This window comes from Rattus norvegicus, chromosome 2 (assembly GCF_021556685.1).
Source record: "Rattus norvegicus strain SHRSP/BbbUtx chromosome 2, alternate assembly SHRSP_T2T, whole genome shotgun sequence".
Lineage (NCBI taxonomy): Eukaryota > Metazoa > Chordata > Mammalia > Rodentia > Muridae > Rattus > Rattus norvegicus.
The window spans coordinates 46,850,560-46,862,328 of NC_141535.1; positions in this window are offsets into that span (position 1 = coordinate 46,850,560).

Consider the following 11,769-nt stretch of genomic DNA (forward strand, 5'->3'; position numbering starts at 1 on the left):
ACTTACCAGGTATCCTGACTCATCTACTCAGCTCAGGATCCCCAATCTGTAATTCCTTGTGAGGTACCATAATTTATTTAGAGGTTCTAAGGATCAGGATGTGGACATCTTTGGGGGCCATGATTCTGCTTGTCTCGGTCCCACATGATGAACCCTGGAAGCCATGCAGCAGGCTGAACAAGAGTGAAGATCATTGGGTGGGGGCGAACTTTCATGGGTGCTGAGATGTGGAAATAAGACCACATTTCTGGAACTGAGTTCTCTAGACTTTGGAAAGGAGGTTTGCATTATGGGCCTATCATGTGTCAGAAGTAAAACATCCTAAGTCACACGACATATTTGTTCCATTCATGCTTGTAGAAAGAATGACTTATGGGCTATCCCTGACACTTAGTACTCCATAAAAACAAAAGACCATGCATTGGGCCTCATTTTTAATACCTTTGAAAACCTATCTTTGGGTTGGGTATTGAAATTGATAAACATTAATCCTGAAAATCACACAAGCCTTTCTTTAACAGTGAGGACAGCTGAGTGAGAATAGGAAGGTAGAACAAGACAAGGAAGTGACACCTGAGGGGAGGGTCCTTCAGAGTCTCCAGAAAACAGACTCTTTTTTACAGGAATAAGTAGAGTTGTTTTTTAAAGTGAAAGTGGGTTCAGTTGTAAAGCAAACATTATCTTATTTTCCAGATCAGCAGCATCAAGTCAATAGTTCTCCAAATTTTGCTTTGAAGCATTGATTATCTCAAACCAAACACTAAGCTATTCTTTCTTCAAAAAACCAAAATCTTCTTTATCCGGTGATGTCCGCAGGAACCTAAATGTTTACTGGCACACCCTGGCCCGCACCACAGCCCATTGCACTTTCTATGTGTATAATATGTCAGCACAGTGCTGGGAGTAACATCCACCCTGTTCCCATGCTCTCTAAGCTGTACCAGCCCAGGACCAGACATTAACTTGCCCCTGAGAATGCTGGGATACAGACTACTCAATGTACTGTGTGTGTGGCTAAGTTGGCCCCTTCCCACCAGACAAACCAGGTGGCTGCTTAACTGTATTTGTTTATTTTAATATCCCTAGTATCTTTAATATATAATATAAGCATAATAACTTAAATGCATCCACACATACTTTTTAAAAGAATGGTCCCCAGCCTATTCGTTACAAAGGAGCAATTGTTGAGTGCTTGTCTTGAGCCTTTCCAGGTTGCTGTCTTTTGTGATACAATGTAGTGCTGCCTCATATTGAGTCATAATACATGTATCTGACTGATCTATTTTCCCTGGCAAATGGCTTTACACTGCCCACAGTGTTGTGCTACTCAACGTTTTCTCTTTGCTCGATGTCCTGAGCACCTCCCATGGCAGCGAGTCAGAATTTTAAAGAGCCCCCTCTGCAGAACTGCAGACCTCAGGGTTTCTCTGTGGTTCGCTGCCGAAAGAGGAAAGTTACTGCATTGTGTCCAGGCAGCTGCTTTGAAGAAGCAAGGCTGTGTGTGTGTGTGTGTGTGTGTGTGTGTGTGTGTGTATGTGTGTGTGTATATGTATGTGTGTATGTGTGTATATGTGTGTGTATGTGTGTGTATGTATGTGTGTATGTGTGTGTATGTGTATGTGTGATGTGTATGTATGTGTGTATGTGTATGTGTGATGTGTATGTATGTGTGTATGTGTATGTGTGATGTGTGTATGTATGTGTGTATGTGTGTATGTGTGTGTATGTGTATGTGTGATGTGTGTGTATGTATGTGTGTATGTGTGTATATGTGTGTATGTATGTGTGTATGTGTGTGTATGTATGTGTGTATGTATGTGTGTATGTGTGTGTATGTGTGTATGTGTATGTGTGATGTGTGTATGTATGTGTGTGTGTATGTGTGTATGTGTATGTGTGATGTGTGTGTGTGTGTGTGTGTGTGTGTGTGTGTGAGAGAGAGAGAGAGAGAGAGAGAGAGAGAGAGAGAGAGAGAGAGAGATTCAGCCACACTGTGGTTTGCCTTCCAGAGTCAGGCTTTCCTTATCCTCATCTGAGATCACCAAGGAACTTGGAAAATTTGAACCAGTGCCCTCGTGCCTCTTGTAGCTGAAGAACAGAACTCTTGAATCTGTTATCTCAGTAAATCTCATTTGAATAGCCAATTCCCCACACCCTGCCATGGAATTTCTGTAAGGAAATATGTTGTAAATGACATAATTTGAATCTGTTACCATAAATTAACAGCAAAGGGGCAGACCTTGCTTTCAAAGGTAGAGGAGACTTGAGACCCTTAACATGGGTACTTTATAATGTGGCAACTGCCTTTACTTCTCAGAGGGCATGAAGACGTAATTCTGTGAATACATGTGACCAGTCCTTCACAGAACCTAATATCTCAAAATATGGGATTAAATTTTTTATCAAATTCATACAAGGCTGGATTTTGAAAAGCCATGAATCTAAGTTATTGTCTCCAAAAGGTGGTGAGTCCCCCTCAATTTTTTATTTTTAGTGATTTGGTATTTTTATTTTATATTTTCCATTTATTATTTGTTTATTCACTTTATTTTTTATTCACTGCAATTGATCCCGATTGCAGCCCCCCTCTTCCCAGTCTCCCCCTCAGCCTATCCCTACCCCTGTGCACACCTTTTCTCCTCTGAGAACAGGGAGGACGCCCCTGGGCACCAACCCAGGCACACCAAGTCATTAGAGGACTAGGCCCATGCTCTCCCACTGAGACCGGACAACACAGCCCAGTTAGGGGAACAGGATCCACAGGCAGGCAACCAAGTCAGAGACAGCCCCTGCTCTAATTGCTCCCCATCTCGCTCCTAAACAAAGCAGATGTCCGTCTGGCCTCTGTTCTCTGAACAATAATGTGTCTTTGCTTAGAGGGGCCACCCCACAAACACAGGACAGGATATTGTTTTTCTGAGTGTTTTGGCATGCCCTGGCCTTGGAGGTGGTTGTTTGGCTTGGTTTGGTTTTAATTTTGGTTTAATTTAATAATCTCTTATAAAGGAGAAGTGCAATTGTCTTCGCCAGCAATAATCTGACCTTAGAGAGTTTCTAAGGAGTGTGGACTGTAAGCTTCAAGATGAAACAGATGTGCTTTGTTTGGGGACAGCTTTGTTAAGCTATAAAGGCATGATGTATGAGTCACTCCAACTTGGTTTTGAGTTCAAGTTTCTCGACTTCTCCAGGCCTCAGTCTTCCTCTCTGAAGATGGGGACTGAAACTAATACAACCCTCTGATTTGTTAAACAAATAGAACACATGTGCACAGCCTGATCCATGAAATTAAATGAAAGCAATAACAGAAAAAGGATAGTTCATCTCTCCATACTCAGTTTTGTCATTGAATTCTCTGGTCAGGGAGAATCTTTTAATCTGATTTTCCAATTAGATGATGGAAATATTTATCTTGTCAATTTATGGTATTTAAAGGACCAAAGTCAGTTCAGTTGGAGGCCATATCAGTCTCTCCCGACAGAAATCAATGACAGATTAGGAATTTGGGTCTATGGGAGGTCCCTATGATATCTTATGTGCTCACTCAAGTGCCATGGCTTCAGCAGAGACCCTCTGTTGTCCCCTGAGGCTGGGTATGCAAGGACCTCATGGGATCTGGGGATCCTAGGGGTCTCCTTTGTCATTTTGGGCTCCAGAAGTCACTTGCTTTACTTCTGCTTTTCTCTAAAAGGCAGCAGGGCACATGTGGATTTTAATTCTCCAGGGCCCCAGGCAGGACAAGGGACATAATCTCATTGTCACTCTCAGAATGCAAACAGCAGCCCCCCAGCCCTATCCCAGGATCCTTGAAGGTCAAAGGACAAGCCAAACACTGTTCTGAACTATCTCACTCTTACCAAACTCTCTGTGCTCCTGTTTCTTGCTAAGGTTCCTTGGACAGCACAGGAAGATGGGCTCTTTGTTCTATTGATTTTCCCTGATATCAACTAGGTACCAGCCTCGGGCAAATAAGAGACCTTCGATGGAGGGTTGCTGGGGAAGTGAGCTGAAGGAAAATCGTGCTCACAGGCGACTGACTGTATTGCGTCACCCATCTGAGCCAGGAGCATCTTGTGTTTATATCACTCTGTGTCTCATAATTCCTCACCTCCCCTACCTTAAAAAAAGATCCCTACTTATTTTGCTAAATTCGGGTTAGCGACTTATTTTTCTTTCTTGGAAGAGAAAACATGTAGCACGTGCAGAGAGCCTTAATTTAAGCTTTGAAACTCTTGTCTCTGCTTTTTGCTTCTCTTTTTGAGCTCAGTCATACTGTACACAAAGCACTTCCCCTGTACAAAAGATAGAGGACAAATAGAGTGCTCCCTCCTCACAATTTATATGATGACCCCCCCCCCTGCCCTGACTTCCTGGACCTCAGAATGTGACCTTATTTGGGAGTAGGGTCACTGCTAATATAATCAGTTCATTTAAGATGAGGTCATACTATGTTGGGTCCTTACTCTAAAATACTAATGTGATGTCTTTATATAAGGGTGAAATGGGGGTTGGGGATTTAGCTCAGTGGTAGAGCGCTTACCTAGGAAGCGCAAGGCCCTGGGTTCGGTCCCCAGCTCTGGAAAAAAGAACCAAAAATAAATAAATAAATAAGGGTGAAATGTAGACACGGATTGGAAAAAATGGGATGGAAAGATGAAGGTTCAGGGTTGGCCATGTTGCTCCTGATCAAGGGTAACTAGATGTTGCTCTCAAACTACTAGAAATCAGGAGAGAAGCTGGGAAAGGGCTTAGCCTTTGACAGGAAGAAATTCTGCCAACACCTTGATCTTGAACTTTTTAGCTCCAAGAACCATGAGATAATGCATTTCCGACATTTGAACTACCAATTTGTGGTACTTTGTGAAGTCAGGCCTGGGAACGTAATGCATAGAACGAATTGGTCTATCTTCCCTCCCCTCTTTCATCCTCCCTCCTCAACTTCCAAAGCAGCAGCCATGTTGAACAACGTGTCACCCTCCTCTGGTTAGAGTTCATTGGCAACCAGTATCTGAGAGCAAAGAGAAGGTCTCTAATGACTTCAACTGAAAATATAATCACAGGAATTGCCAACAATGGTGTTCCCACCCAGAAGAAAGGCAGTCAGCCATAAGACAAGGCTTGCACCCAGATATGCAGAGGCCAGTCTGGGAGACAGAGAGCTAGCTGGTCGCTCTCCAGCTCTGGGCTCCCTCTGTGACTGAAGAGACCTCAGCTGCATCTGAACTTGGCTCTCACTTGAATTCCAGCAAGCTGTAATGACCATCCAGTAAATTCATCTTTTCCCTAAACCTGATTCTTATTAGGTTTATGAGCCTTACAATCCAGACTTCTACTTAATATATTCTCCAAAACTTTATGCCCTCTCCCTTTTCACAGTGAGTGGAAGACTGCTACTCTGTAACCAACTGTGTTCTTATGGGCACAGGGGTGCAGGACCCAGAAAAGAACACTAATACAAGTTAATGAGAAAGAACGTGTTAATTCATGACGAAGTATCTGGGGGGAAATGAACTTAAAAGAGAAAAGGTTTGTTTTGGCTTGTGGTTTCAGTCTATGGCCACTTGGCCTGGTTGCCAATAGGCCGGCGGTTAGAGAGTACAATATATCATGGCAGGAGGGTGTGGTGAAGGAACACCACCCAATCCATCCGTGGCAGGCAGGAAGCAAAGAAAATGATAGGAAAGAGCTCAGGTCCCAGTGCTGTTCAAGGGCACACCCACAATGACCTACTTCTTCTAAATGGGCCCCATGTAGAAGCTCTTCCACCTCCAGTACCAACATGCTGCTGCGTTATGAATCCATGAATGAATGAAGGCATTCAGAAGGCCAGCGCTCTAAGGATCCAGTCACCACCCAAGCATCCCACCTGTGAACTCTGCTGAACGGAGGACCAAGTCTTCAACACTGTGCTTAACAGGGAGTTCTCTTAAAGCATTCTTCTTTACCTGGAATTTTAAGCCAACACAAAATGCAAGAAAGTAGCATAAAATCTTAGGCTTTTCGAATAGACCCCAGAGCTATCTATGACCAGGAAATTTCCTGCGCATATGTGAATGCTTGCTATATATCAGGTCAGCCCTATCCCTTCATGCAGATGCCAGTAGGCTCTCATTACACAGTAGGTTCACGTGTTATTTTCAAAGCACATATGTGCCTTGTGCTAAATATCAAAGACTTGGGACTCTGCACAAAAAGACATGCTCTGCTTAGTACATGAACAATAAGGCCTTTTCCTGTCGGCTCATTATCATGTTCTTTTTTTTTTCCCCTTAATTCTCAGAAATACTTAGTTTTAATTCTGGTTTATGCACTTTTTGATGGCTTCTGATATGTGTAGGTTTGGTCTCAAAGACTCCCAGCTGCAGATCAGAGGATAGGCAAATGAAATCCTCACACTATTTTGCATGCTAACTGAGGAATGTGTGAATTTCCTGACCCAGCATAACATTATTTTTTCCCTAGAACTCAGTCAAGAGCATGTTAACTGTTTATAGTCACAGACAGTGCCTGGGAGCCAGAAATCGACGTGTGCATGACGTTAGTGGCTTGCCTCGGAGTTTCACATGAAAGGACCATGGGTGGAAGGCAACAATGGTAAGCGATACATTCTTTAGGAGTTTCAGCCCAGTGGGAGGAAGTTAGACTATTAAGGGTGTGGCTTTGTAAGGGGTATTGAGACACTGGTCCCTCCTCTTTCTCTCTATCATTTCCCAGTTGCTGTGAGTGCATAGATTCTCTGTCTTGGATTACTTCCATGGTATAATTCCTCACTATAGGCTTTACCATGACTAGGCGACTGATTGACTCCTCTGAAACTGGGAGGAAATAAACCTTTCTACTTTTAAAGTCAATTGTATCAGGTGTTTTGTTACAGTAAAGGAAATCTAATATCTAATATGAAATTTGACTAAAGATAAATCTAAAATATTCACCTCTGAGGTGGTTTTGTATAGCTTGTAGTTGGTGTTTTGCTCCTAGCATGAGACCTCAGTCCTCACCACATGGACCTCCCTTTGTGCATGTCCTCCACACAACAACTGGCTTCATAGGTGTAAGTAATCCAATGAAACAAAGACAGAAGCTGTACTTAGTTATGGTGGCAAATGCCTGTTATCCCAATACTTTCAAAGTAAAGACAGGAGGAGAATGAACTTGAGGCTAGCTTGGGCTACATAGTGAATTCAAGTCAACTATAGGCTGTATAGCAAGATTTGGTCTCAAATCAAAGCTACAATATAAAAAGATAGAAACAGAACATTTTCATGGCCTAGCGTTTGGGTGTCATTTCTATACATTGATTATACAAGACAGCACCATTAGTGTGAAAGGTTGACAATACTGAGAGAGAAAAGGATAGCTAGGGTTTTTTGGAAGTCTTATTATTTTCACTCTGAGTATTAATAAAAATCTTTATATAAAATGCTTTTAAAACAAATATATTTAAGAAAAACATTAATAAATCAATAACAGTTATAATATGCCAGGATCAGAAAGAAATGGATAACAACCAGATTATGTGGCCTTTGAGACCAGTACCATAAGGTTATAATGCTTTTCTTACTTCATACAGTAAATTAGTGACTGAAGCAGGCTTAGATCTGGTTCCTCTGGCTTCTGCTTTAGGGCTTGTAACAAATAGGCTGTCCTGGAATTCAGTGTCCATTCCAACCTCTCTCTTACTGCAGACTCTGGAGACACTATGCTCCTGATTCCCCTCCCCTCCCTCCCCTTCCCCTCCTTTTCCCTCTTCCTCTTTCCCCTCCTTTCCTCATCTTTCTCTCCCTTGTCTTTTCTTGTCTCTCTGCCTCCTATCACAGAATGGCACAGCAAGAAGATCCTGGAAGAATGCTGGTACTTGGATCTTGAATCTTCTGGCCTCTATAACTATGAGAAATAAGTTTATTTTCTTTATAAATTACTCAATCTTCTGTACTGTAGTGGCACCAACAGACTAAAACAGCAGCCGCGGTGGAGTAGGCTCATTCAGGGCAGAAGCACCTAAAGTCTTTCTGCTCTGGTCACTGAAGTGGTGAAGGCCAAGCTTGGGGGCACAGAGGAGTTATCGTGAATCTTGCAGAACCAACATGACTTTAAGGCTCAGGATTATAGCAGTGGTTCCATATCTTTAAGAGCAAATTAACTGATGTGTTCCTAAAACCAAGCATTCCAGTGGTGACCTCATAGTCAGCAGGCTAAGTGAGAGTGAGAGAACCTGATTGGCACTCCCAGCTAGGTCTCACTGTCACTGGGAACTAGCCTGGCTCTGGGAGGTGGACTATAGTCTTCTGTTTTACAAGAGCAAGTTCCTAAAGTGACAGATTGGCCAGGGTTTTTCTGTTGACCATAACAGATCAAGACATAAACAAGAGCCCTCTGAGTCATGTCTGACCAAAGGTGAAAACCTGAACATCACCCAGACCACAAAAATGGCCAAACATCCTTTCTTGCTCATCTGAGAGAGTTCTGGTTCATGTCCAGTTAGAACCGCAGCCTCCTCCTTTTCTAGGTAAGCTTTACTTAGGTACCTGGTTATAGGCTCACCTCCCCGGCAGCACCCAACCCAGACAAAAGCCCCATTTCCTTCACCTCTCTCCACATCGCTGACCACAAGACTCTGAACCTCCTCTTTCCTAGAGGGTTCCTCGGGGCTCCCCATGATTTGTGGTTTCTTTCCCTGAGAAAAACGATGATTTGCAGCTCCATTTTCAGATGGACTTTTGCTGAAAGATATTAAACCACAGTACCTTGATTGAAAACCTTGGGCCTTTTCAATGTTCAATGTTTATTTACAGTAGTTACAGCCTATGTGTAACTGAACAATTTTGTACCATGTATTTATTGTGTGTGCTACTTCATAAAAAGTAAATGTGCTATGAGACCTGTTTTATGTCTCCTGAAACAGCTATTGGGTGTATGAAAAAGAAAGAAAGAAAGAATGGAAGGAAGGAAGGAAGGAGGAAGAAAAGAAGGACAGTAATAAATGAAGGAGAAATTATAAGCACACGGGGTATTAAAAGTTAGAGACAACCCTGACATTTATATACAACACTGACAACCAGCTACCTGAACTACAAAGTGGGTATTTTAATTCCTACTCTGTAGATGAGGAAATGACACTTGCAACGCCTACATTAAGCCTAGATTGGCAGAGGCTTCTCACTTACAGGCTAGTACTGCCTCCAACCCCAAGTGGCTGAAGGCAAGCTGTTCACACAAGAGAAGTAAAAATAACCGGATATTCTGAAGAAAAACAAAATGCCAGGCTGGAGAGATGCCCCAGCAGTTAAAGGGCTTTCCGTGCAAGCAGGAGGACCAGACCTCAGATCGCCAGCCCTCGTGTGGCTGCTGAGAGAGTACGGCAACCCACCTGTGATTCCATCTTGGAAAGTCTAGGCAAGGGGTACCCAGACTTCCAACCCCTCCTTTAGCCTGCCTCCCAGCAAACTTGCTAGCAAGATTAGATGTTTGGTGAAATTTAGACTTGGTTGAGAGACCCTGCCTCATTGAATGAGGTAGAAGAGTTTTGAGGAAGAATCTTGACATCAACTGTGGGCCGCTATGTATGAACATTTTCGTGCATACATCTTCACATGCATCTGCACACACACACACACACACACACACACACACACACACACACGCACACATGTATTCATGTACTCACATACATACATGCACACATATCACACACATGTATCCCAGATTTTCTAAGTACAAGGTCTTTCACCATAGTACTGTCAGACTAAGAAATGGGATATGTTAACAATGCTCAATGAGAATCTGTTATGAAGAAATATTTGAGAAATCCTTGACTGGGGGCATTCTTTATTTAAAGATAGAAGATGTATCACACAGGTAGTGGGTTGTTGTTTTGTTTTGTGCTATACTCTATCCTGGGAAATATACGAAATCAGTGAAACAAAGATATAAATGAGTTATGTGGAAGTCTATGAGCATCTCTTCGGAAAGGTAACTTTCATATGAAAGTTAAAGATAGGACAGGCAATGTCCTGTCTGCTGCTTAGTAGTAAAGAGAGGAAAGGGGTTTCCTGGAGGGAGGAATGCCTTCTTCTGTACACTGCATGGGTGCACAGTGAATGGACATTTCCTACAGATGGGCTGCATTAGAAGAAGGGGTATTTGGTTTTGTTTTTGGTTTTTTGGGGTTTTTTTGTTTTGTTTTGTTTTGTTTTGTTTTGTTTCGTTTTTGTTGTTGTTTGGTTTCTTTGCTTTGTTGTTGTTGTTTTGGTTTTGGTTTTGCTTAGACAAGAAAAATCAAATTGTCAAACCTGACAATAGTGGCACATGCCTTTAATCCCAGCATTTGGGAGGGAGAGGCAGGCAGATCTCTCAGTTCAAAGTCTACAGAATGAGTTCCAGGATGGCCATGGCTACACAGATAAACCTTGAGACATAAAAATAAAAAATAAGAAAAATAAAAATCAGACTAATTATCAACATGGGTACAGGTTTTTAACAGTAGCAGACTTAAAACGATCCCATTTCTAATAAAGGAAAGAAGTAAAGAAGATTTGAACAAGGAAAATATCCAGCTATAGTATAGGTGCTTGATATATTTAAATTTGGTTTTGCAGTCTCACCTGTACAAAGGAAGACAGGAAACTTAGTTGAGGAAATAAAATGACTTTCAAGTCCCTAACTTTCCCTTATTTACTTAATTTCGCCTTTCTATATTCTTTGAAATAGTTTGTGAAAGACTAGACTGGAACCATGCCCCCCTCTAGGGGAAGACGGAAGGACCTGGATCGGCCTGATCATTTCCTGGAAAGATTGACTCCAACGAATTGAACAAGGATTGGTGTTGAGCTGCTCAGTGTTCCTATTTGGTCATTTTTTTTTCCTGTAGGAAAGGCTCAGAAAGGAGCGTCATTAACCCTTGACTTTATCTTTGTCATTCTGTAACAACCTTGGTTCACGGGATGCAGATGGAATTCAACAGAATGAGTGTCGGGAACAGTCAGCATCTTTCAAGTTGGTCAGTTGAATGAATGAATGAATGAATGAATGAATGAATGAATGAATGAAGAAGCTGGAGGAATATTAGACCCTCTCCGACTTTCCCTTTTTATACATTCATATTGTTTTCCTCTGGGAAAATATGGCCACTGACTGACAGTAAGGCTTACATCAGCTGCTAAAGGGCAAAACTGTCTAAAGCTGAGGTCTTTCTGATCCAGGTAGAAGAACCCTACGGGCATACTAAGCCTGCCAGAATTGGGGTCTCTGTCTCCAGGCTGGTCAGCAGTGGGTCAGTGTGGTAAGTTCACGTAGGAACGCCTGAGTTGCCAAACTATGGCGGGTGTGAGGCCAGGCATGGGAGTTAGGGAATCTAATTACCTAGGGCTCTGTCATCAGCCTGCAGAGAGGGATGTTGTTAGAGATGGGCCTTAGGAAACATGTTTGTGTCTCTGTTGGTTTGCTGGAACTGTCATAACAAAGGTCCCAGAAGAGAGCAATAAGTGACTTACACACAGAATGGTTTCGTTGCCTTTCTGCAGTTTGAAAGTCCAAGACTGGGGCGTCAGTGTACTGGCTTCCTTTGAGGCCTCCCTCTTTGACTTCTTGGCTTCAACGCAGTTTTGTTTCTGTCCCTGTCTGTATCTTAGTCCCTTTCTATAAGAGCACAAATCAGATCAGATTAGTGTCTAAGTCTAGCAATCATTTTCACTTAAGGACCCTTAATCCCCAAATCACAGTTCTGAGGTACTAGGGGGTTAGGATTTCAACTTGTGCACTTGGGCTGGGTAAGTT